Here is a 27484-nt window from a genome sequence, read left to right as displayed (position 1 = left end):
TCAATCACATGGAAGTAAACAATAAATAAACAACTGAGAAATGGAGATTCTTCCATCCAATCCTCATTCTTCCTGTCTCCTTTCACAATAGGTATTGTATCAAGAAATGAAATAAAATAGTTGAGCTAGTTTTGGGCAATATTTCCACTCTTGTGAGAAGAATGAAGTACGTATGCAAGTATAAGCTACAAAATATTAATTGTGTAATTCACACAAGTTATATGTACCTTAAGGACATTTTTTTCTCACTTTTTGCCCAAAGGAGCCGCACATTCTCATCCCGTGCCCAGCCCCACAAACTATGACCTACAAGAAGAGTATGGTGTCCTGAAAGTGAATAAATTGCTTTCCAGATGGGGGAAAAGGTCTGTCAACTGCGTCAAATGCTGGTAAGAGTTGAGTGAGATAAGGACTCAAAATCGATCATTGCTTTTGATATGGAGACTAATGACGCTAATTCTATCAGCTTAGACAGTAAAGTATATGTGCATAATAGTTTAACTCTAGTAAAAGTAAGGGGGGAGGTATTATACATTCACTTTAACCTAAAGATATTGGTCTTATTTATTCTATCTGAAGTACAAATAAATTAACGTTTGTTCAATGAAAAAAACAGAATCACCCTAGAACTGAAATAATTTAAGAACTAAAATTATACATTGTTTATGTCTTCTTTTGTGGCAGGTAGACATACTGTTTTATTTTTCTTTCTCGTTTTCTTTCTGTTTTTATTTTTCTCCTTTACTTTGAAGATGCCTATTCTAAAAGGATTGAATTATTAGCTCAAATCTGGTGCTAAAAATAAGAGTTTGTCAAAGAAAAATCTGTATTTTCCTACTTTGTCTGCAACATGAAATATATACACATACAGGGAGAGAAAGATGAGGTACAATGACTTGACCACCTCCATGTTACTATATACACAAAAATAAAATTTTCTGGTTTAATCATATAGTAGCTCAAGTCAGCCACTAGATGGCAGATGTTACCATAGTCAAGAAGTCCTCAACAGAAAACGGATTATAAGATCATTTAGAAAAAGTTGCAGAGAAAAAAATATTCTATTTATTCATCCTCTCCATCCTTGCTGGTCTTGAAGAATTCATTTTGGAGCTTGATTTCTATGACAGTTTTCTTTGTTTAGAGATGGAAGGATTAAAACTTTCCCCTACAGATAAGATGGATAATTCTGAAAGTAATTCTGGAGTCTTATCAACTCCATAAAATTATAAAGTAGAATCACAAAACTGGTTAACAAATTGCATTTAAATGACTGTGAAGATGAATGACAAAGTTGCACTGTAATGTTTTCAACCAAGACCAAATGGATCTCATGTCTTACATATAATGCGTCTCATATCCTACAAGGAAGGAAATGACATACAGATCAAAAAGCAAAACTAATGTATTCACTTCTGTGTTGTACAAGTTATGTTACGTTTTTTAAATGTTGGCATATTGTTTGTTCATTTGATCACGATGATGGTTACTTATTCCTTATATGGCAACATGTAAGCAACATCAGCTTGTAAAGTGGAAATCTTTTTAAGTTTTTAAATACCCTAAAGAACAAGAAACATACTGATCGTCTACATTTTTTTAGAGATAGGGTCTCACTCTGTCACTCAAGCTGCAGTGCAGTGGCATAATCACAACTCACTGCAGCCTCTAACTCTTGAGTTCAATCTTCCCTTCTCAGCCTCTCAGGTAGCTGGGATTACAAGCACGATCTTTCTGAATAATAATTAAGAACATTCTTGCTGTTTGACAATTTTGTGAAAAATTTATTTTATTAAAGTAGCTGTGGATATCTTGCAATATTTCATACCTGATAACTTTTTGTGGAGGAAGGTTGGTAAAAATTAATTAAAATGATGGGAATTGATTGACATGGAGAAATTTTGGAACTTAAAGAATCAGGGTCAGAAAATAAACCAAATTTCCTCCCTGAACTCTCCATCACTCCTGAGCCACATGCCGTGACATGCTCTTTCCTTGCTTTTCCTTTTACCTTTCTACCTGCTCCTTCTCAGTCTGTTCCTCGGGTTCCTCTTCTGTTTCCTAAATTCTTTTCTTCTCAGCTCTTTTGCTTCTCACACTTCACTATTTCTCTATGCAGTCTTGAAGGATAATTTCTTTCATGTACAGTGAATACAGTGGTCTCTCTTCAAATCCTAGGAGTTTATATGGCTATAGTTGGGCACTGGCATTAGACTGGCTGGGTTTGAATGCCAGTTCCACCACTTAATCATCATTTAATCATTAGATGACCTTGATAAATTACTTAACTCCATTGTCTTAATTTACTATCCTGTAATTTGAGAATGTTAATAGTCCTGCTACCTTGTTGTTAGGTTAGAATAAAGCAATTTTCATAGTGCATTTACCACAGTATCTGGCAAAAAGTAAACACCTAATACATTATTCCATGTAGGGCTCTTTCTTAGAAAACAGAGCCAGGCCTACTGGATGTCTCCACTCAGATGTCTTATAAACACCAGAAGATAATATATCGAAATCTTTTGAATCAATACCTTATGTACCTATCCCCAAATCCGTTCTCTTTCCTAAATTCCCTGCTCAAGTTAGTGACAACAATAGTATGTAATTTTGTCTCTCTTATCTCTCACATTTATTTAGTCCCTACATGCTATTGACTCTACCTGGCAAATATCACCTAGGCTTATTTTCTTCAGTTAATTCCCGTTCCTTAAGATTGTTTAAATTTATTCATTAATTGAATTAACATATTGTCAGCTGTAATGGTATCTGTAGACATGCTAATGAAGAAGACAGTGAGGCCCTGCTCTCCCTGGATTTATAGACTACTGAAAAGAAGGCTAGCATAAAATGGCAAAATCGCAAATAACTCTTGCCTTAATTTGTCTCCTAAGCAATTCCTCACCTAGATTACTAACATTATTTTTTATTCTCTCTTCTTTCTACCGTATCTGTCAGAAATTGCCAGAATTTTCTTTAAAACCAAATCTAAATCTTTTTTTTTTTTTTTTTTTTTTTTTTTTGAGACGGAGTTTCGCTCTTGTTGCCCAGGCTGGAGTGCAATGGCGCGGTCCCGGCTCACCGCAACCTCCGCCTCCTGTGTTCAGGCAATTCTCCTGCCTCAGCCTCCTGAGTAGCTGGGATTACAGGCACGCGCCACCATGCCCAGCTAATTTTTTTTTATTTTTAGTAGAGACGGGGTTTCACCATGTTGACCAGGATGGTCTCGATCTCTTGACCTTGTGATCCACCCGCCTCAGCCTCCCAAAGTGCTGGGATTACAGGCGTGAGCCACCGCACCCGGCCCTAAATCCAAAACACTCTAACAGCACAGTTCTAAAACAATAGACACGTTTTAAAATGAAACATATCTGTTTAAGTTATTAAGTTATTCAAAGATTGCCTAATATTAGGAAATACATTGTTATAATTCATTAAAGAGCTAAAAAAATGTATTTGATTATCCCTACTCATGTGGTAGACACATTAGACAAAATGTAATGCCCATTCATGTTAAAAATAACCAGTAAAATTTCTTAGCGTATTACAATATATTTACATCATCCCAAAAGCTTTGTAAATGTTAATGTTTAATATTTAACATTATAATGCTGCTTCTTGAAAGGCAGGAACAAAGCAAAGATACCTACTATATCCACAACATTTAGCATATTGCAGGTACTAACTGTATTACTACACAAGGGCTGCGGTAACAAAATACCTTAGACTGGGTGCTTAAACAGTGGAATTTATGTTCTCACAGTTCAGGATCCTGGAAGATCAAAGTGCCAGCAGGGTGGGTGTCTGGTAAAAACGAGCTATCCCCTTGGGTTGCAGTTGGCTACCATCTTGCTGTATGTTTCCATGACCTCATTTTTGTGTACATGAGGGGAGACAGGGAGGGGTGTGTGTGTCTGTGGGGGGACTGAAGGGGGAAGCTAGATAGCATATTTCTCTGGTATCTCTTCTCATAAAAACACTAATTTTATTGGATTTGGGCTTCGTTCTTATGGCTTCATTAAATCTTAGTTACTTCCTTACTCCAAATAGAGCAACACCGAGGGTTAGGGCTTCAATATATAAATTTCAGAAGGACACGAACATTCACTGGCACACTAACCAATGTAATAGTGTACATTATACATAGTGTACATTGGTATGCTAACCAATGTAATCATCTGACATGAAAAAGCAGTTCCTGGCGTGATTGGGAAACAGAGGTAAAGCTTTATTTATTAAGAGAACATGTGGCTATATGTCTGGAAAGCTCAAAAGAACCCATGGGGAAATGTAATAAACAAGAGAATTCTATAAAAATAACATGTTATAAAATGGCATATAAAAATAGCATATATAAGGATATATATACACATATATAAAAACAAAAACAGTGAGAATATATAAATGAATAATATCATTTGTGACAGAAAATAGGGAAAAGAGAAGAAAGCACGTTGGCATAACCTTAATCAGAGGCGTCTAATACTTAGAAGAGCAAAACTATAAAACGCTTTTGAAAGAAGAACTAGTCCCAAATAAATAAAAAGAAATGCCATAATCTTGGAGAAAGAGAAGGAAATTATCAAAGACCTTAGTTCCCCTAACTTACTTAATACATTTAATTTGATCTTAGTTCAATGTTTCTAGGCTTTTTTCTAGGGGTAAAACGAGTTGATTAGACATTAGGAATTTAAAAACAAGAATAACTAGATAAACTCTAAAAAAAAAAAAGCAATGTTTAGGACAAGAACTGGAAGGAAAATCTATATCAGATTTCTTTAAAAAGTACTATAAAACCTTTATAATTTAACAGCTTGATATTAGCACATGAATTGGCAGACAAACTAATGAAAAAGGTAGAAAGTTCAGAAAGAGATGGAATCGCATGTGAACATTTGAGTATGCATTATAGGTAGCGTCTCAAACTGCTGGGTAGAAGATGGACGGTTAAATAAACATTGCTGAGATAACTGGATAGCCATATGGAGAAAGATAAAATTGGATCCATTTTTTACACCATAAGCCAGGATAAATTCCCAATGGATCAGATATTTAAATCAAGGCTTTAAAAAGGAACTGTGCATGTATTTTTAAAAAGCAGTTATGAATTCTTCTACAATCTGAAAATGGGAAAACATTCCTCAATATGACTCAAAATCTAGAAGAAATGAGAAAAAAACATAATTTTATTATACATTTAAAAAATTTTTTTCACAGAAAAAATATACCATAAGCAAAGTAAAAAATACAAATCATAGAATGGGAACACATATTTTGTAAACTATGCCAGAAAAGTTATACTAATACTTAATATATTCATAAAATATAAGAAGTTCTAAAAATTGAGAAGAAAAAGGCCAAGAACTCTATAGTAAAATGAATTGATCTGCAGAAAATTAATAATTTTACAAAAGGATTTTTCTTTTTTTCTGAGATGGAATCTTGCTCTGTCACCCAGGCTAGAGGGCAGTGGTGCAGTCTCCGCTCACAAGTGCAACCTCTGCCTCCCAGGTTCAAGTATTTCTTCTGCCTCAGCCTCCTGAGTACCTGGGATTACAGACACTTGCTACCACTCCCAGCTAATTTTTTTTAATTTTTTTTTTGTATTTTTAGTAGAAATGGGGTTTCATCATGTTGGCCACGCTGGTTTTGAAATTCTGACCTCAAGTGATTCACCAGAAGTGAACCACAATGCCTGACCAATCGAAGGGACAGTTATTAACTCAGCATGATGGTTACATGGATGTTCATTAACTACCTGTGTACACACATCTGATTGTGTCACTCATCTGGTTGAAAGTTGCACATGGCTTCTCAAAACCTATAAGTTAAAGTTCTAACTATCAGGATTCTTCCAAGTGGGTTAACCTAATCCCTCACTGTTACCCAACTCTACATTTTGCTGTGATCACGTCAAAAGTTCTGTTATTCCACAAATTTGTCATTTATTGTTTTTTTCCATACCATGCCTTGGTAACATGCTATTTCCACTGTCCATGATGTCCTCTCCTTTCTTTTCTGCTTGGAAAACCCTGTGATTCTTTCACTCAAATGTCAAACTTTCATGTGAAACACTTTGCTTGCTCCTTTGAGTTTCTGCAACACTTTCTTCAGGTTTTGATTAAAGCACTTCTTACCCAGCTGTGTAGCAATTGACTTTTATGTATGCCTCCTCCACGGAGATGAGGTATTTTCTTGCCCCAATCTCTCTAGCATTTCCAGTGCCAAGCCAGATGCCTGGCCCCAAAGAGACATATAATAAATTTGTTGAATACAATAATTATTATGCACTTGCCAAAGAAACTTCAGCCTTTCCTATGTAAATCATCTTTCAGGAAGATGTCAAGGGGAATGGAGGCTGGAAAATGGATTCTTATTATGTTAACTTAACAGCCTGAATTTTGGCTATTAGAACTCTTTTGGTTACATGACAAAAATCCAACTTTGCTCTGAAATTTCTCTGAAGTTGCCTATTTATTTGCTTCTAAAACCACACCTTGGAAATGGATTTGGTTTGAGGCAGTAATGTTTTTCTCTCTCTCTTTCCAACACACACACTCTCTGTCTCTCTCTCTCTCTCTCTCTCTCTCACACACACACACACACACACACACACACACACACACACCCTCTGCTTATTGCTGATTGCATTTGCAACTAACAAGGAACAGAGCTACTTCCTGCCAACTCTGGTTTTAAAAATTCCATGAAACTACTCCAACTGCCCTGAGTCATACAAGTATCCCTAGGCTATTTTCCATGACTAAGAAGGTGGGGTATATAATTGACCCCAGGTCTGGCATCATGCCTGTTCTGGGAATGGGATTGGGGTATATAATTGACCCAGGTGTGGCATCATGCCTATTCTGGGAATGGGATAATGTGATTGGCAGCGTCCATCAGAACTATATTTTGGAATGCAAGAGAAGCAGCTTCCGAAGAGAATAAAGACTTCATGTATACAAAGGGATAATTCTCCACTATAGATATGAAGAAAAGGACAAGATCAAAATGTTGGAAGGAATGTTATGTAATTTTTATGATTAAAACTTCCATATTCCTGATATATAAATACTGTAATTCAAACACATTTTAAAAGCTTATCCATCAAAAGAAACAACTTACCAGGAATCTCATTTGTGCACTTTTATCTTTGGTTTTCTTTTTCCTTTCTAATTATTCTTTAAATGAGGATCTTCCTAAAGAGTACAATTATCTAACATGAACTTTCTAAGTTTGATAAATTTCATTCCTTGTCTATTGTATTCGTTATTCTTTTACAGTGCCTATTTCTGCCAAAATCAAAGAAGATTCAAAAAAGAAACAACTGAAGAGGGTTTTTTCTTATCTATGAATAAGTTAGTGCTTAAGGATATTTTGAGAGTGGAAAAAAATGGAGCAAGCATTTCCATGTTCAGTCTTAACCAAATTTTCTAAGGATACTTGTGAAGTCATTAAAGGTCTATATCCAGAAACTTGGGCTAGCTGGCAAGTATCACCACCTAATTCCAGAAACAATGTGACTGCAGGTAGGAAGGTTGAGGTGAGGTGTTACCATGCTGGCTTGGTAGCCACAACAAGCAGCTTTTCTTGGACTGATATGATCCACATACATTTGAGTGCCCATTATGTGCAAAGAACTGTCCTACAAACAGTGGATGGATAAGAGAAAGTCCTCCTGAGATTAATCCTCCATAAGAAGAGAAATATGCAAAACTATCCTGAGTAGGATTTTAAAATAACAAGTGTTCTTTTGCAAATTAAGCCTTTTAATGTAAAGACACATTTTTTTTTTGCCTATCTGTATTTTCTGCTTTTTTTAAACAATAAACATATTTCAAGAGTATAATGAAATAAAAAGTTATTCTAAAATATTAAAGTGTACACCTCACCTGGCATCAATAAGTTCAAATCCCATTTCTGTGAGTCACCAGTTGTGTGAACTTGGGGAAGTTGATTAATCTACCCAATAATGTGAATATTATATAAGATAAAATATAATAACATAGTTGATACTGTTCCTGAAATATAGAAGATGGATGGAATAGATTATGTTCATCCTTCTTATTAATATGAAAGACAATCTCAGTTGAAGTCTAGACAAAAACAAAATCTAGAAACAGGTGGTAACTGACCCAGTTTATTCTTTCCCAATACTTGTTCAAGTATGAATTCTCTAGACTCTGTCAGCTTTATACTGAGCCCACGCAGAAAGCACTTAGAGTTCACTGGCAGGGGGTGTCCAGGGCCTGGGTTGCTGTTACCTCATGTTTTATTTCTAGTGGCAGGAGCTGGCTAAAACTTCAGTCCTGTTTCTAATTGGAGCTTTAGAACTAAGTGACATTTGCCATCATGTGAGTCCAACCTTGGGATTATTATAGTCTATATGTTTCCCTCTAATTCAATCTCAAGGAGGAAATAAAATAGTTTTTCTTTTTCTCCTTGTTTAGGCAACTTTATTTTTCAATTAAAGGTTATTCAGGGTGGAAGTGGTGCATAGTGACAGCTTCTTGTTTGCCTCGCCTCTGTTCTTCCCCCTCGCCACACCTAATTCTGGATGGGCTTCTGGCTGTTTCTTCCACACAGTGGGGAAATTAATTGCTGACTCTTTCCAATGTTTGCTGACTGCTAAACCAGGCTTTCTTTTGCGAAGAACCTCTTTAGTTCTTTCTTATGACCAAAATCTATTTATACAAACAAAATACATCTATTTCTATCCACCTTAAATGTTCTCAGCCAGTTCAGTCAAACTCTTTTGACTTAAGTCTGTTTTCCCCTGGCTCATTATTGGAACACTTTTAGAGACAGAATTTACATCCCTGTATATGGCAATGCAATTGGGGGGGAAATCACAGCACAATTCTCACTAATGGAGTTCCTGGAAGACAGAATTGATGGCTCTCTAAATATGGAAGCTACTAATACTAGTACTTAAGAAATATTTAATACACACTTACTGTGTGCCAGACAGGGCACATGCATAATTTACTTACTCCTCTTAACAACCCTATGAGCTATTATTTTCCTTCCTATTTTACAGATGAGGAAACTGGTTTAGAGTGATTAATTGGGCCAAGGCTACCCAGCTAGTGAGTGATTACAACTGGGACATACTAATTAAATTATTAAGGTTAATACATTCTGTAATTTACTCATGTCAGACAGAAATATAACTATTGAATCAAATATGTTCAATGTGTACCAAAGTTTATTCACAAAAGTGTGACTTGAGCTCTGAAGCCTATTTGCATTAAATGAACTACAAAAGTTCATCAAGTATGTTGCTTTCTAAGCATAATCTATGTTGCCTGCTGTTGTAAGTTCATAAACTTCTCAGATCTCTATAGCATTTTAGAACTCGAAGGAATTTAGAATCCATTTACTTCAGTGTTTGTTCCCACAATGCTCAGACGCTGTCTAGTTTCTCAGTGACTCTCTTGGAGGAAGGGGTCTGGTTATTTGGCACACCTGGAGTTGTCTGGCAGCATAACTGCTTAATCCCATTTGTAATACAATGTGTAGATCATTTGCAACTGTGACTATTCAGTAGTTGGTAAAAAACTGTTAGTTCAGTAAACTTAATGAAGCAACCACTAAATTGATTGTCTAACTGTTTAAATGTTTGACTAGTTTTAAGTGATAGTCTTCCTGAGATTTATGTCCAGGATGGGCAAACACCTTGGATTTTCTCAGATGCCCTCAATTTCCAATTTTCAGTTATTTTCTCTCCACAGTCCATTGAAATGGCCCCTAAATTCTACTATATAGATATTAATAAGCGACTGAATTAAGTCAGCCAACATTATAGTATGAACTAGCTACAAAAGATACAACACAAAAGATGTGGAATCATAAACCTGGGGCTATCTTGCTGCATAAAAACTTATAATTACTTATAAAAATGCATAAATGTCTAGCATATATGAGGCACAACTCTTTATGGTACTTTCCAGTCATAAAGTTTTATAAAACCATGATAATAAAAAAGCAAGTGTAATTGAGATTGCAAAGAAAACTAATATAGTACAAGGTGTATGATGGGATAATCATTATGTCCATTATGGGCCATTACTCTGTCTATAGTAGGAAGAAGTTTAAATTATATTCATAAGGATTTAGTGATGCTTTAATACATCATGAACCCAGGCAGAAATGTTTCAATTATTTCTGCAAATATATACATTTATAAATACATACGTAACCACTAGAGACAGTAGTCCCTGGAGCATGAATGCTAGGGATTGACTGCCTGGCTTCAAATCCTGACTCTGCCACTTATCCGTGCATAACTTGGGCAAGTTACTTAATTTCTCTATTCCTCACTTTCCTCATCTGTAAAATGGAGATAATCATAGACCCTAAATCATGTGATGATATAAGGATTAATGGACTCAAAATAGTATGACTATTTGTTGAGTTCCTGCTTTGTGCCAACCATTATTCTACATCCTGGGGATGTGGAAGTGAGGAAGACAGGACCCCTGCCCTCATCTGTAAGACAACCAGTAAGCACACGGTATAAATAAGATAACTGAAGTTTCTGAGTAAGTACCAAGAAGACAATGGAAGCATCTTTTTAGAATAACTGAGCTCAGAACACAGCCTGAGAATATGTCTGTTTAAAATATAAGTAATATAAGCATGCATATGTGGAAGTATATAGGATTTACAGTTGGCTTTTGGTGCCTACTCACTAATGAACTTGTGAAACGACTTTGCTAGATGTATCTCATTAATATATTGGTTTCTGTACAACACAGGCTGCTCATCTCTTCTTTTCTGTACTTTCCAAGATCTGTGGTACCTTCTTCCCTGTGAGCATTCCATTGGTTTTTAGGGTTGTGACTTTCCTAGACCCTTGCCTTCACTGTGAATTGCCCTACCTTATCCTGCTGAGAAGGCATCAGAGTACTGCTAAGGAAGCTTTGCTTCACTCCCAGTATGTTCTGTAAAAAAGCCTGGAGCTAAGAGCTTTATTAACAGAATGTCTTTTCTCAGTATCTGCATCCTGCTGCAGCTCTTACAGCCCATCTCTGCCTTTCTCCTACCGGCCTCCACTGAGCTTTTGCACATTGTCTTTTCAGCTGTCACAATGGATTGTTTAGCTTAATTTGTCTGGAAGAGTTGCTTTCTTATTGGGATTTGGAATTGAAAGCAGATTTCCCTCATTGAACAGAAATGAGAATGCCATGACACTTCCTGGGTAACACCAGTAGTCTTTCCTTGGCTGGCAGGACTCAAGAGGTTTAGTGTTTAACCTTTTCATGACCAATATTATGTAGGCAACAAGGAAATATAGGATAGTTGCTAGTATAAAGAGGGTGTAACAAATTGGACCATAATTGCCAATTACTGAAAAAATAGTTCATTGTTAGGTCATTTATAATAAATTTCAGGTTGAAAATACCTTCTCATGGGAAAGAAGTCTCTGATATTGAAATATTGTTATGCATGTAACACTTATAAGAGCTGTTGGCTGAAATAATTTCTAATTATTTTTAGAATTGGTGGTGAATTATAAAGACTGAATCAGTGAGAATGCAAGTACATTTGCTAGGAGTATTTTAATATCAATAGAATTGATCCATGGGGCAAGCAAAGGAAACATCCAAGAATTTTCCTTTGCTGTACAACCCTTCTCAAGAGAGTAAATTATGGTAGTTTCCTTTTTAACATAAGCTGGACCTTCAATGAGGAATATTTCTTCAGGTTTTTATTTGTTTTGCTGTTTTTTTTTTTCAACCTCAACACATTTTTATAAAGACCATTGCCTGTGAGATTAAAGCATAGGAATTGTGTATCTCAAAAGGCCATATTAAACCCCTAGTTAAACATAATTTTGCATATTGAGGCTCAGAAACGATACCCCAAAGTGAAGGATTCAGACGCAGCCTGAGAAGCAGTTTGTCTCTGACTTCTCCCGCCCTCCTGCCTCTTGCCCTTCATTCTCCCTCAAGGCAACCATAGAAACTAGAATTCCTCTTTCCTGAGGTGGGTCATAGAAACCTTACCGCTTTTCCTCAAAGGCAAAAATAAAAGCTAGAATTATTACTCTAACTTTATCCTGCCTTCCTATCTTGGAGCTGACCATAAAGAAATTATCTGACCTCCCCTCAGTAGGTCATCAAACCCTAATTCCAGAAGGAATCTTGCCTCATACCCAGGAGGAAGAAATGCTACACAGAGAGGCCAAGAAGAATCAGAATAGACAGTTCCTGCTGGGTTTCTACATTCAGTCCATTACTATTAGATGATTCATTCTTTGTCCAATTGCATTTCCACACAGCTGTCCACTCCATAGAATCTAAACATAAAGATGGCAGTTTTCCCTGGTTCTCTGAGCCTTTCTTCTGAAGGCTTCTCTGTCACGTAAAAAAAAAAATTCAATAAATTTGTTATACTTTTTTGTCTTGTTAGCCTATCTTTCATTATAGGAGTGTTGGCCATGACCCTTATGATGGGCTGTGGAAAGCATCACATCCTTCCTCTCCTACATGCAGAAATATGAATACTCAATGTTAGAGTCAAAGCAAGAAAACTATTTATCAATTATTTAATTAAAGTAATACAAAAAAAACCCTTAAACTATTATTTAAAAATTTAGCATTTATTTTGCCATGTTCTGTTGTAATCACATTTGTGGTGTTATTTTATTATCACAATTTCTATCAATTAGGTATTATCAATTTTTAACATGGTTAAACTGAGGCATAGAGAGACTTCAGCAACAAAATTCTTAATCATTATGTTCATCATTAGCACTGTAAAGATTTCTCAGCAGGTAAAATTCAGGAAAAAAGGTGCAAATTTGAATTAATAATTATGTAAGTGGGAGATTTTATTGTAATTGGAATTACTTTCAATGTCAAGCAATTCAAAGTTTAAAATAGAGCCTTCTAATTTTGTAAAGACATGATTTAGTAGGAAAGGTATTTGTCATTTGGGTAAAAGACTAGCGCAGATGTTCATTGTGTTTTGAAGGAAAAGTTGCTATGAAAACATCTTTACTGACAACCACCACAGTCAGCAGTAATATATCCTTTTTTATTTTGGATTGGTTTTGTTACTAAAGGATGTTTGTTCCACTTCAAAACCAATGATGTATTATACTCTGCATCTGAATTGACAAGGAATAGACTCTTCAGCTCTGACAGGCATGAGAGAAACCACTGGCTGACAGGATCAACAAAGAGACCAAGACAGAAAAATCACAGTAGTGGAAGTTAAAAATGTATTTGTTTGGAACCCAGTCTCAGGAATGTCTTCATTTTACAAAAGGAATTCAACTCTTAAGTTCAGGTTGCTGCTCTTTTTCTTCCATAGCATATTATATCTACCCTTGCTGAAGTAATGGCAAAGGGATGCTGGAATGCATGTCAGAATGGTGAGGAAACTTGAGGAGTGAGTCATTGACTGGAGTCATTTTCCAGCTAAAGTAATAACAAAATGTAGGCTTCAGGGAAAAAAGATACTTGAAAAGTTTACCTTAGCTTTTTAAACCTAGAGTAGAAAATTAGCAATGACTTTTTATTGCCTCTTTCCTGGTAGGGGTCTGTAATCCCGTGTTACTTAGGAGCTGCACTCCAGCCTGGGTGACAGAATGAGACTCTTTCCCCCACAAAAAAAAAAAAAAAAAAAAAAAAGTTTTATTTGTTTTTATTCAAAATTTCCTAAATTTCAAGTTTTTAAAAACTTCATAATTGAGTGTTATATGTTTTACATGACTGTATTAAAGAATAATTTAGGAAAACCTTATTGACAAGATTTGTTAAAGCTTAATTTGGGTAAACTGGCCATAGTGGCATGTACCTGTAATCATAGCTACTCAGGTGGCTGAGGCAGGAAGACTGCTTGAGGAATCTGGGAGTTCAAGCCCAGCCTAAACAACATAGCAAAACTCCAGCTCTTATTAAAAAAACGTTTAATATGGGTTGATACATCGATATTTAGCCTCTAAGGGCAATAGAAATTTTTGGCTTCCTATGACAAGGAATTCTACATCAAATCTACTTGTCTTCATTGCTAAAATAATACATGAGAATAATTCTGTGCTATACAACCACCATACACTTATCATTTACTAAATATTTACTTTAAGAAACAGAATGAAAGGTAGAAACCTCACTCTCCAAAGCTTGGCTACTACAATAGCTCAATTCAAAGACCAATTGTGTCCTGACCTACCGGGAAAGGGGAGGGCATTGTGTGACTCAGGCAGGAACTGTAATATTCATGGAAGAGAAAGAAGAGTTTGTTAGGAAGTAGAAGGAGGCAGATCTTATATTTGAAAAGGTTCAGAGTATGTCACCCCAAAATATGTCACTCTGGCATAAGGATTGAGTCAAAGGCAATTAAAAAAAAAAAGGAGACATGAGAAAAACTCTGTTTTCCCCCCTCTATCAGGAAGGGCAGGATGATTCTTTATTACCAGAAACAGCTATAAAGTCTAAACAGCCCAAGCAAAGCATCAGAGGAATCTACGTAACATATATAACAAATCTACTAACTAGCCCTCATCTTCCATTAACTTTATTTATTTCTTTTCTTTTTTTGTCACCCAGGCTGGAGTGCAGTGGTATGATCTTGGCTTACTGCAACCTCTGCCTCCCAGGTTCAAGCAATTCTTCTGCCTCAGCCTCTATAGTAGCTAGTATACAGGTGCGTGCCACCATGTCTGGCTAATATTTTGTATTTTTAATAGAGACAGGCTTTCACCATGTTGGCTGGGGTGGTCTTGAACTCCTGACCTCAGGTGATCCACCTGCCTTGGCCTCCCAAAGTGCTGGTATTACAGGCATGAGACGCCATGCCCAGCATCTTCCATTTTTTCCCCAAAAATTTACCTTCTCACAGTTTGTTGCCCCTAGAAGCCCAAAGCTCCTTTCCTTTGTCCTGACACTTCTCAACATATTTATTATTCCTTGTTAAGATTGTTATATAACCCTAAGGTCTAACCACTCATCTGAGTTATTTGTTAGTGAGAGTTCCCATTCTTAGGTATTGTGCCTATGTTAATAAACTTTCCTTTGTTTTTCTCTTGTTTAATCTGTCTTTTGTCAGTCTAAATTGCAGAGCCCTAGGCAATAGACCTAAGACCAGCAGAAAAACAAAGAATTTTTTTCTTCCCCTATGTAATCATAAATTAATAAACTTCAAAAATGACATTTGAAATGCATGCTGAGAACACGCATTTAAAAGAGGTTTCACTTTTGGTTTTTGTGCAGCAAAATATTGAGGATCTATCATTTATTAAATGCCTAACGATTTTTCTCTAACCTGTGGGTTTTATGAAGCATTTCTCCATCTGATATTGTCTGTCTTCTTTATCATTAACTTACTGTAAAGCTCAAGAGTTCATGTTTGTCACTAATATTTTAATTTATTAATAATTTCGGCCGGGTGCAGTGGCTCACGCCTGTAATCCCAGCACTTTGGGAGGCCGAGGCGGGTGGATCATGAGGTCAAGAGATTGAGACCATCCTGGTCAACATGGTGAAACCCCAACTCTACTAAAAATACAAAAAATTCGCTGGGCATGGTGGCGCGTGCCTGTAATCCCAGCTACTCGGGAGGCTGAGGCAGGAGAATTGCCTGAACCCAGGAGGCGGAGGTTGCGGTGAGCCAAGATTGCACCATTGCACTCTAGCCTGGGTAACAAGAGCGAAACTCCGTCTCAAAAAATAATAGTAATAATAATAATTTCAAGAATAAAACTATGCCTTACATCCTAAATGTTAGTTTAATAGAAAGAGACACATACAATGAATAATTTCTATATAAATATATTGGAACAATGCAAACAATTATAGAAGTTTTAAAATTGAATATAACATCCTGCTTATTAATATGTGTTGAATCCATATATACCCAGAAACATGAAGAAAAGAGATTACATCTAAAATTTCAAAAGTATTTGCTTTCTATTTTGTGAGCTCTTCCTCTCCTTCCTTTTATTGGAAGGAGTTAAATGTTTCTACTGTATTACTTTCACACTACTGCGAAGAAACACTACTGATCTGGTTTTAGACCATATCCTTGCAGATATGTTTCCATGTATTCATAAGCAGATATGTTGTAGACATTCTTTATATAGACAAAGGGATATTTTTCTATGTGTTTTTGCTTTTTCAATTTATTGTTGACATTATTTGATGTCAATACACTAGAGATTTAAGTGACCATTTTTAATGACAGAACAGATGGAGGTACAATAAATTATTTAACCAGGTCTTTCTTAATAGACGTTTATGGAATTTTATCCCTTTTTTGTATTGAGAACAATTAGTGAAATTACTTTACATACATCTTTGCATAATTACATAAATGTTTTCTTAAAATAAATTGTAAATTAATTGGGCTTAAAAAGAAAGATTTTTTTTAAGTACATGTACTTTTTAGAAGCCAAGTGTGTACCTTTAAATTGTCTTCTAGAAAATCCATGCCAATTTATACCTTTACCATAAATAAGGAGAATTTGTTTGCACACACCTTCAGCATCACTGAAGTTTATACATCTTTTTATTTCTCCTAGCAAATCTTTAGATGTCTGGAAAAGCAGAAAGAGAAAAATGAAGAAATGTCCACAAAACTACTCCTATCCTTTAAAGCATGTAGGATCAAACTTTTGACTTTCATCAGTTTTCTGTTTGTACATTAATATATTCTGGTGAAGTTCTTCAGCCACTTCTACAACATTCAATTTTAATTTATATTTTCCCACATTCTTTCATCTGTGATTTGGACACATGCAGGCTATTAAGTATAATGGACACAAATCTTTCACTGATTCCCTTGAGCTATTTCATAGTTCTGCTTTAACAGGCAGGAGACATTCAAGAAATAATGATTCATTTATTTTTTAAAGATTTCACAATTCTACATTCAATAAAGAAAATGTGAATTCCTGGAAGATATAGTATTTGTGAAGTATTTAATGTCAGTTCTTATGGAAAGCGTGGACATATCAATATCCAAGTCTTTTAGAATTTCCTTCTGCTAGTTCACTGAATTCCGAAATGGGGTTTGAGCATCACTATGTGAGTTGCAGGTAACTTTATCAGAAGAGGTATAAAAAATATTCTATAATAAAGTTTAACTGTTGACTAAAATGGCAGCTATGTTTTTCCATTTGTAAGAGCAATAAAGAGGGTTGGTGGATAAAATCTTGCTTATCTCTCTATGTGCATTATGAATGTAGAAGGATATTACTAAAATCAAAAGCATAAAAAGGCAATATGATGTGCCACCTTGAATTTGTTTACTTACTGAATCATGGTGATGGATTTCCTAATGTTGAACCATGAGATGCCATCAATTTTAAGATATAGAGAAAAAAATGAATTAATAAAATGATATGACTGGAATATATTTAAATTTTAAGAACTTATTGCTAAACAGAAGAAATTATTATCTCAAAATGTGAGTCAGGATATGAAACATTGAAAATCTGAAACCACTGCTATAAACCCAAGTGTTGGTTACTGTGGAGGTGGGGAGTTTGCTCAGGATGGAGGAAATGTTTCCTTTTAAAGGGGCAAATAAAATACTTGAGTGGCTACACTTACTAATTTTTATGTGTTAATAAAGACACATAAACTATAATTCTTACAATAGTTTATATTGTTAGAATAAGTTATAGTTAGGGCGATGGGAAATCATAAAATAACTGTAATTCAGAAACCAGGATGAGGAGATAAAAAGAGAAACAACAGGACTAGCATAAAGCTTAATATTATTACTATTATTATTTTATTAGAGAATTCCTAAGTCTCAGAAAGCTTAATGTTATTAGCAAGAATATGAGGTAAAAATAGAAAAAAAGTAATAGTAGCAAATAAAATGAGAACACCACCAAAATATTAGTCTTCGCAATGAATTCAAATGAACCAAATTTTCCTATTATGAAACAAGGAATATCAAATTGGATTTTTAAAAAATGCAGACATGTGCTGTCTATAAGAAACACACTTGAAAAATGAAGGCAAATGTTGAAAAGGATGTGCAGAATTAAAAAGTCAAATGCAAATTTTAAAAAGTAAGGAGGACTGATAATATCAACATATATAAGATGAATACAAATTTACAACAAATGCATAGTAAAAGCTGTAGTTCAAGGAGTTTATAACTTTATTCCGCAGGGACACAGCATCAAATATATATATATACACAACAAAATCCTCCAGAAACAAAGGTAATTTAACCAAGTGAGAATGCAATGCATTAATAATGGGATCAGAAGACCCCTTTTCAAATATTTAAAAACATGTACATTTTAAGTATTTGTATTCTACTAACAGAGAATGTGTCATTTTCTTATGTTATAAGAGCATATATAACTGTGAGTCATGTGCTATACCTCAAAATGGCCCACAGAAATCATTTTCTCCAGTACAGCAAATAAAAGTAGGAATCAACACCAAAATCATGCATAAAAAAACCAAAGCCACTCTTCTTAACAACCACTAGATCAAAGTAGAAATCAGATATTTATTAATGGCAAATTACCTTGCAACTAATTTTATGCACACTTTACTTCGAATATGGAGCTGTGGCCTTGAAATTCTTTCATAAACAACAAAAAAGCCTGAAATTTAGCAATTAAGAATTCAACTTACAAAAGCAAGAGGGGACCAAATTCTGTTATTCCAAGAGCTGAGCTATTTTAGGTTTCTGACTTATCTAGTATATTTAAGGCCATACTACACAGAAATCATGGGGAGGCAAGGCAAGGATTCAGGTCTATTTTTGACAATTTCCATGTCATAGGCAGGAGCATTAATCAGGCTGCTCTTGCTCTGTGGGGCTCATGGGTAGATTCTCAGCCAGGAATGAAGAAGAAGGTAGAAACTATCGGGCATCAGCCTACTACACTGGCTGCTCATAAACAGGTGGGAGCATCAGCCTCCTTCCTGGTTCTTCTCAAGGCTTCCTGAAAGCCTTGCCGGTGGGTAGGTAGGGATCTGGGAGAAGTATCCTCAGCCAAGAGTGGAGCTCCAGGCTCAGTGGTTCTCAGCAAGCTGATGGCTCTCATTTTGGGCAGTAACAACCATGGTGCAGGTTACACCTTGCCGAAGCCCACCAGGAGCCAGTCCAGTCCCCCTTCACTGGCCAGATCACGCCCTGTTTTGTCCTTGTCCTCCATCTCCACAAGAAGGGTCACCTTTTCCCAATTTGCACAAAGGTGCAGTCAGGCCATAAATAGCATGGGGATGGTGATAGTCAAAGACTGCAGGTCAGAACCTGCTTCCTTTCTGGGCCCAGGTGGGAGCTTAGGAAAGCCATCCAAAAGATGCAATGATGAACTGAGGCAATGGTCAGGGGTCTGATCTGTCCTTCTACAGGAAGGTGGGAATGGAAGGAACACATGTCTTCTAGAGAGTTAGACGCTAGGAAACCACAAAAGCGAGGTGTTAGCACTCCCTCCTGTTCTCCCTTTTGCTCTCCCTGAAGCAAGAACACGGTCTTTATAGGTCATGATGCTGTGCCAGAAAGGTATGAATTCGAGCTCCACCATCTGAGCTATGCTCTTGGGAACTCTTGGCCTTCAGCCACAGAAGGGCTAGAGCTGCCCTCTTTCTGGGCATGGCTTGAATAGGACATTTATGTGTGGCCCAAGATAATGATTCTTCTTCCAGTGTAGCCCAGGGAAGCCAAAAGATTGGATACTCCCGCTGCAGAGTCAACACACAATGTGGTGCCCTATGGTACTCCTGAAACTCGCCACTCAGTCCTAAAACCAGCAGTGGCAGCAGCCCCTGGGAGACAAGGCCCCCAGGTGATGGGTGCACATCCTCAAATTTGAGAAGCACTGCCATTTTCTTTCTGCCCCAGTCAGAGCTAGGCCATGAGAGGGTAGAAAAGTGTGTTCAAGCTGAAATCTTTGAGTGCTGCGTGGTTTTGTCAGTCTTTGCCTTTTTCTGAGGTTTAAGCTTCTGGAAAAGTGAACACTCTTTTAACATTTCATCTATCTATAGGACTGAGAATTGCTGTTGAGACCCCTGGTTTGTTTCATCCATGCCTGGAGCTTGGAATCAGCTTCTAACTTCTTTGTTCTCAAGGTTCTTTGAGGCCCTCGGCTGTTTGGAGAATGTAATGTCAATGCCACTCAGCTGGAAAGCAAGAAGAGCAAGAGAGGACTTGCTCTTGATGCATTTATTCTTTTCAGGACCCTGAACTAATTAGCTCTCATTTTACAAAATGTCATGGCATCATCTTTTAAATTCATTAGGAAACATAGCCTTACAGTAGCTCTGTTTCCTGCAAGACAGTGACCTGTCAGATAAACAATATGTTCCTCTCACTTCTTCCAAAGGAAACAATTCTTTGTAAGCAAGCCAAGATTTACCAAAAATGCTGGAATTAACTACTCAGGAAGGGGCATTTTTGTTTCTTTTCTTACGTTTCTGTGTTTTAGACATAGTCTATTATGTTTCTATAACATGATTTCAACATTAACAGCAAACACGTAACCACCGTTTTGTTTACAATGAAGTGTAGGTTAATGAATACTACATTCATCGTGATGAAGATTTCCAAATGTCTACTGTTTATACATGCTTTGTTAGATCATTTTTAAAAAGAACTTAGACAGTATCTTTCAAAATACAGTAGTTTCAAATTCCCCAGGGTACTCAGCTTTCTGTCATACTACACAACTGAGGAAGTAAATGGGGTGTTTTGCTTCACCAGCTTCAGTCTGATCTCTGTGGGGGTATCAAAAAAAAGCCCTCTCTTAAAGACTTTATGGTCTAAAGTAACATCCACAAACTAGAGAAAACTGTGTATTATGTAATGGTTGTTTTGCCTAACTTGAAGGTCAAAGAAAGGAGAAACTATTGCTTGCTGGGAAGCCTGCATGCAAATTGTGTGGCTTAGATATTTCCACATAAAGAAAGTCAGGCTTTTCAGAGAATGTGGGGGTGGTAATAAAAAAAAAGATATCAGCAAGTACTTGTGGGCAAATAAACTACAAGATGCCTTTCCCAGCAATTCTAATTTCAAATATCCTCTTTCTTTCATAGCTAAAATTTGTCACGAGGATGTCCTGCATGTGACAAATGGGAGTAGAGAGACACTTGCAGGATACACACAGCATGAGAAAGGCTAGAATTAGAACTTGAATAGTGTAACAGATCTTCTGATTATCAATGTCATGCATATTTATTCCAAAATATTTGAAAATAGTATGGAGAGTTGGGTAATTTTTGAGGATGAGGTAGAGTTATTATGTGAGGATGCTTAGAAAAGCCATAAAGAAGTGATATTTTAAAATTGCTTATCAGATATAATTGCTATAAGCATTTAGGACTACATTTTACCAGAATTTTCAGTGCATTTATTAATTACTAAAAATATACCCTGTGTGTAACCCAGATTTTTAAAAATAGCAATGTATTCTAGATATATTTTTATACCAATACTGTATATTTGTATGATGAAAATTTTAATATATAGGTTTTTAGAAGTAGAATTGCTGGATTAAAGAAATGTGTTTTTAGAGTTCTATGTAATATTCATGTTCTAAAAAGTTACATCAATTTATACCTCTACAAGCTGTATTTTAGAGTACATATCTCTCCATACATACCAGCACTGAGTATTGCAAATTTTTTTTTTTTTTTTTTTTGAGGCAGTTTCTCACTCTGTCACCCAGGCTAGAGTGCAGTGGTGCAATTTTAGCTCACTGCAATCTCCGCCTCCCAGGTTTGAGCAATTCTCTGCCTCAGCCTCCTGAGTAGCTGGGATTACAGGCACCCACCATCATGCCCAGCTAATTTTTATATTTTTAGTAGAGACGGGGTTCCACCGTCTTGGCCAGGCTGGTTTTGAACTCCTGACCTCGTGATTCACTTGCCTCAGCCTCCCAAAGTGGCAGGATTACAGGCTTGAGCCACCACACCCGGCCATTATCAATATTTTTAAATTACTGCTGTGAACTCTTAAAACTAAGTTTGTAGGTGGGAGGAGAGAGATAAAGGAAGCTACAATTCAGTCCATTTAGTCTCTTGAAATTGCTTTGTCCTGCACCAATTTTCAATGCTATCACTTTGATATACAATATGAAAAGTTATCCTCTTTAGCACCATTCAGTATTCACTTGTGTTATCTACACTGTTCTTTGTGAGGTTTGACAAATGCACATGATGAACAAAATGGAAATGATTCCCTTTGAGCTGTTCATGGCCTTTGCTTTAGTAAGCAAATAAAAGTTGAGAGTTTTTAGCTACTCCTTAAAAGGTTTCAGATGTCTTTATCTGCTTCAATATGAGAAAAATTTCAGTTCTTGCGTGATGTATTTCTGGTGTAATTAGAAAAAACTTTTATGCTAAACTTGTAGGTCTCTTAATCCCAAGTCACCTGCATTTTGCAGAACAAGCCTGCTTGACTCAGAGTTTCTAGATCCTGTGCAAAAGAGAAATTTGTATAAAAAATGCGCCTCTACTTACAGAATTCACTATCTAGAATGGGAGCTATGAGTATATGGGATATGGTATACTAATGATGAGCTTCACGATAGGTATGCATTCCAGGAAAAGACAGAGACAATTTGCCTTCACATTGTATGCTCTCTGAGGAATCCCACTTTCTCTTTAGAATTGTCTTGGGTAGAACATCCACCAGGAAACCTCTGAGTTCTCAGTCTGGGTTAGAGATTCTTTTAGGATGCTTCTGTTAGCCTCTATGCATGTCTCTATCACAGTTAACAACCCCATTCTCTCTTGTATCTCTCTTCTTTGATATATTGTGACTAAATATAGAGCAGGCAATAACACTCGTTTTTACCTTTCTGGGAAATGGCACCTAGAACATAATTTTTGTTTGTTTGTTTGTTTGTTTTGGAGACTGAGTCTCCCTCTGTCGCCCAGGCTGGAGTACAGTGGGGCGATCTTGGCTCACTGCAAACTCTGCCTCCCAGGTTCAAGTGATGCTTGTGCCTCAGCCTTCCAAGTAGCTGGGATTACAGGCGCCCACTACAACTCCAGGCTAATTTTTCTATTTTTGGTAGAGACGGGATTTCACCATGTTGGCCAGGCTGGTCTCGAACTCTTGACATCAAGTGCTAGGATTACAGGTGTGAGCCACTGCACCTGGCTACCTGGCACATAAAATTATTTAATAAATGTTACTGAAATGTATGTAATCAAGAGACAAAGGAAGTTCAGAAAGGGAACTGGTAGGTATCATTTTGGTTCTGAGGCACCAGCAGCTTCCTGAAAAAGCCAACATTTAGGAAGCAATTATAAAGGTAGAGTGCAACTGAGAAGATGGTCTAGGGGCTCTGAATGTTGTGGCATGGAGAGTACTCACTTTCACCTGCAAGTGGGCTGCCTTGGCTTGCCTCAGTAGACAGCAAACTTGATTGGTGATTTAAGAGATGGCAGATTTAATTAATTTTTTAAAAGTTATGATGCAAATTACAAAGACAAATTGCTGCTAGAGGCTAGCCTTTATTTAAATGGGGCAGGGAGCTGGAAGAATAACATTTCTTTTAGAAGTTTTATAACAAGTAATTTTTAAGATAATGGATGGCTTCCAGTGATTTAAGGGATTGTCTCACCCAGACCCTTTCCTCTCTTCCAGATTACCTGCCCTCTTTACCACCATTTTAGTCAACATTAAAAATAATATCTATGTGTATAAATATATATATAAGTAATTGGCATTCAAGAGATGTATGAAGCAATTTAGCTGTGAGAGGCTTCCAGGGAAAGGAGACCATATCATTTGATGAGGTTAAAATGCTTTTATAATATAGATATATGGTATGGAACTTATAGGGAAACAAGCAGTTATTTTTAAGCTTTTTTATTTTAATTGACATAAATTGCATGTATTTATCATGTACATGTTGTTTTGAAATATGTATACATTGTGGAATGGCTAAATAGAGCTCATTAACATAAACATTAATTTACATACTTCTCTTTTTTGTCGTAAGAATATTTAAAATCTGCTCTCAGCAATTTTCAAAAATACAACACATTGTTACTAACTATAATCTCCATGCCTGTCTTCCTATCTAACTGAAATTTGTTATCCTTCAATGAATATATCCTCAACACCCGCCCCCAGCTGCTGATAGCCACTGTTCTACCCTTTAACAAGCAGCTCTTAATTATCCTGAGAAACATATTTCAGAGCAAGTCTGAAAGAATGGCAGTTAATATATTTGAATATAAAGCAGAACAGTTCCAACTCACCATACAATTTCTTCATCTTGATACCATCTACAAAGATATGATTATTCTGCATTTTCATTCTCAAGATTTTCATAAGCTTTCCTTGTAGCGCTCTTTAGGAAAGAGTTACATTGGTCAGTACTATCTTTAGCCTTATTATCTTCATTTTCAAATTGAAACTCAATTTTTTAGAGGTTATCTTTGGATTAGAACATTATATTACAAAAACAGAAAGAAGAAAGTTTTAGAGCTAGAAGGGATCTTGGGGCTTTCCTAAACTAACCCTGAACGAATTGAATTGAAAGACAAGTACTTGTCACACCACTATGAAAAGAACATAAATTTCATAATCAAAAGACCTTGATTGGCGCTGTAGTTCCGACACCTACTTTGTGGATTTTCTATTAAACAGAAATGGAATTAAACTCAATGCTTGAGTTAAAGTAAAATATTTGATTACATTAAATGTATTAAATATTTTGTTTGAGTAACTATTGAAATAAATACTCCAATAGAATGTAGGCTCCATTTTTTTTTTCCAGAGCCTAGAAACATACCTGGAACATAGTACGTGCTCTATACTATACTCAATTCCTTTTTAAATTATTGATTCTGATAAATGAATGGCTTTGAAGAAATAAAACCCAGTTAGCACTAAAACAGTATTGAATATGGTTCAATTTTGAATAATTCTGAGTTAATATTATAACTATTGCATATTCTGGTATTAAAGTTTTTTTATTTTTAGGTGCCAGAAGGTTATTTTAGGGGTTCTACGTTTATGGATTGATGCTAATAGGGTCTACTGGACTTTAACCTCTGCTTCAAAATTTCCAGAGACAAAGGGATACTATATATTTGTTTAAACATACAATTGTTTCTAATGTGAGACTATTTTCCTTGGATTCATAAGAGAAGATCAGGAAATAGTATTTAATTATAAGTACCAATATTTTGGCAGTGACCTATCAAATAAATTCACTCATTAATCTATCCAACCACTCATCTATTCATGATGGTTCTGCACTGGAAGTTGGTACAATAGATAAACCAGGAAGTGTATGGTGTTTAGTGGTTCGATAAACTCTTCCTGGTTGATATTTATTGGGCATTCTCAACGTGCTAAGTAACTCATGAAATACAGATTAGATCACAGTCCTCACCTTCAAAAAACAAGACATAAGCACCTCATAAGTGGAATGAGGCAACTTGCCAAACCAAAAATATAAAAAATAAATTTAAAAGTAATAACCACTCTTCTACTCTGTATATTCTATCTTGATTCTTTCTTGCTCAGTCTGAAGGAAAAAATCTGAGACAGAGCAGATGGGGCACGTCCAGCCTGTGTTCAGTTAGCAGGCCATTGAAGTAGACCCATCCATCTGCAAAGTGCTCTGTTGAATTGTCTTTGTGGAAGGAAAGTTTGATTTGTGTTTTAAGAGGGAAAATTTTATCAGTTTAAAAAAGTTGTGATGCAAAGTTCAAAGCAAAGTTATTCTATAATTCCAACTGTATTTAATTAAGGCAGTGACCTGAGTCAGGAAAAATCTTCCTTTCAGAGTTTTAAAAACAAGTTTCTAAATAATCAATCAGAAAATAAGGCCATATTAAATAGGGTGGTCTTCTATGGCAAGAAGAGACCTGCACCAGGTGACTTCCCCACCACCCCTGAAGACAACCCACTAAAACACAAATATATTTCCAATAGGAATTTAAACTTATTCTGTGATCAGTAAGGAACCATTGCTAGCTTTGGTCACAAGTTAATCTACCTCTTTATTATCAAAAACAAAACAAAACAAAACAAAACAAAACAAAACAAAACAAAAAAAACCTATTAAGCACTTACAATGAGGCTGGTCCAAATTAAGATGTGCTGTAAGTGTAAAATGCATACTAGTTTTTGAAGACCTATTGTCAAAAAAGAATATAATTATCTCATTTATGTTTATATTGATCACTACTAAAATGTAGTTGGCTACATTGAGTTGAAGGATATTTTAAAATTAATTCTACGTGTTTCATTTTACCCTATTTAATGTGGCTACTAAAAAATTTGGAATTGCATAATGTGGTTCACATTCTATTTCTTTTGGAAACCAATATTGAATGTTGAGAGAATTTTTTTTTTCCCTGAAATTGACTTCTCAGATCTACAGATGAGGACAAGAAGTGCTCATTGGCTCCACATTCCAAAGAGGGCAACCAGCGATTTAGTTAACAACTTTCTAAACTAAGAGGTAAGGAACTATTCCATCCACAATTCCAAATTCAAAAAAACAGTAACTTTTCAGGACAATGTTTGTGGCGAGAGGCTTTCCTGCTCACTCATCTGTGTTTACATTCTATCCACCACCATGCCCAGTGATGACGCCTGAAGGTTAGGGATCAGGAACAAGAGCTTGAGGATCCCTGCAAGAGGGGAAGCAATGCATTTTGGTTCCATCCCTGGATGAATGCTTGATCCGTTGCAAAACCTGGGAACCACACTGCACGAAATTGCAGTGGAGGGTGTGATAAGATAATCATTGGGAATGCTTGATGTGTGTACCTTGTAGGTGGCTATTGAACTGAAACATGGAGACTGGTTCTTTCTTCTAGGAAAGTATGAAGGCAGGTGGTTTGCTGTAATGGTTTGCCCAGCAAAAGGGACTCTTCCGTAATTTGCCTGTGAATAAAAGCCAAAGGGAGGGAGAGGAATGATCACACCACGTTCTGTGGCCCTCAGGGATAAAAGAAAAGGACCACTTTGACTCCCATGGCTCCCTGTGAATCGGTATTGAGATTAGGGAGCAGAGGCTACAGGGTTGTTCTGGCATCCTGGCTAAATGAAGGAACATTTCACCTCACCAAGAATCCCATACTTCCGCAGGGCTGCTTGTGTGTGTGTGTGTGTGTGTGTGTGTGTGTGTGTGCACGTGTGTGTGTGTGTGTGTGTGTGTGTGTGTGTTGAGGGTGGTGGGGGGAGTCCAGAGGAAGTGAAGGTAAAACCTGTGACCTTATAATTGAGTGTTTTCTTCATAATATGAGGTACTTATCATTGGTCCTTACCTATAAACCCTAGTTCCAAGCACTTGGAAAGATCCACTGAACATTTTACTAAATACTCACCTGGGTCTCTGCCCTATTCAAATGCTATTAATGGCATGCCATAGTCTGCAAGACAAAATCCTAATTTCTTAGAAGGTAATAGTCATGGCATTTAGTCATTATCTACCTTTCTACCATTCTTCATCTGTTAATCCCAATCTTTCTGTGTTTTAGTCAGATAGAATAACCTTGAATTGCCCACCTTTACCTGAAAT

General features: G+C 36.3%; 1 long non-coding RNA gene across 1 annotated transcript in view; it reads left to right on the top strand.

Moving 5' to 3' along the window:
• LOC141585609 (uncharacterized) overlaps window positions 1-27154 on the top strand; it is a 38603-nt gene extending 11449 nt beyond the window's left edge. The window contains exons 2-3 of the long non-coding RNA XR_012519173.1: window positions 263-389; window positions 26331-27154. This is a non-coding gene — a long non-coding RNA (uncharacterized LOC141585609). The remainder of the gene's footprint in view (window positions 1-262; window positions 390-26330) is intronic.
• Window positions 27155-27484: the final 330 nt, after the last annotated feature.

This window comes from Saimiri boliviensis, chromosome 9 (assembly GCF_048565385.1).
Source record: "Saimiri boliviensis isolate mSaiBol1 chromosome 9, mSaiBol1.pri, whole genome shotgun sequence".
Classification (NCBI taxonomy): Eukaryota; Metazoa; Chordata; class Mammalia; order Primates; family Cebidae; genus Saimiri; species Saimiri boliviensis.
This window is presented reverse-complemented; position numbering and strand designations above follow the sequence as displayed.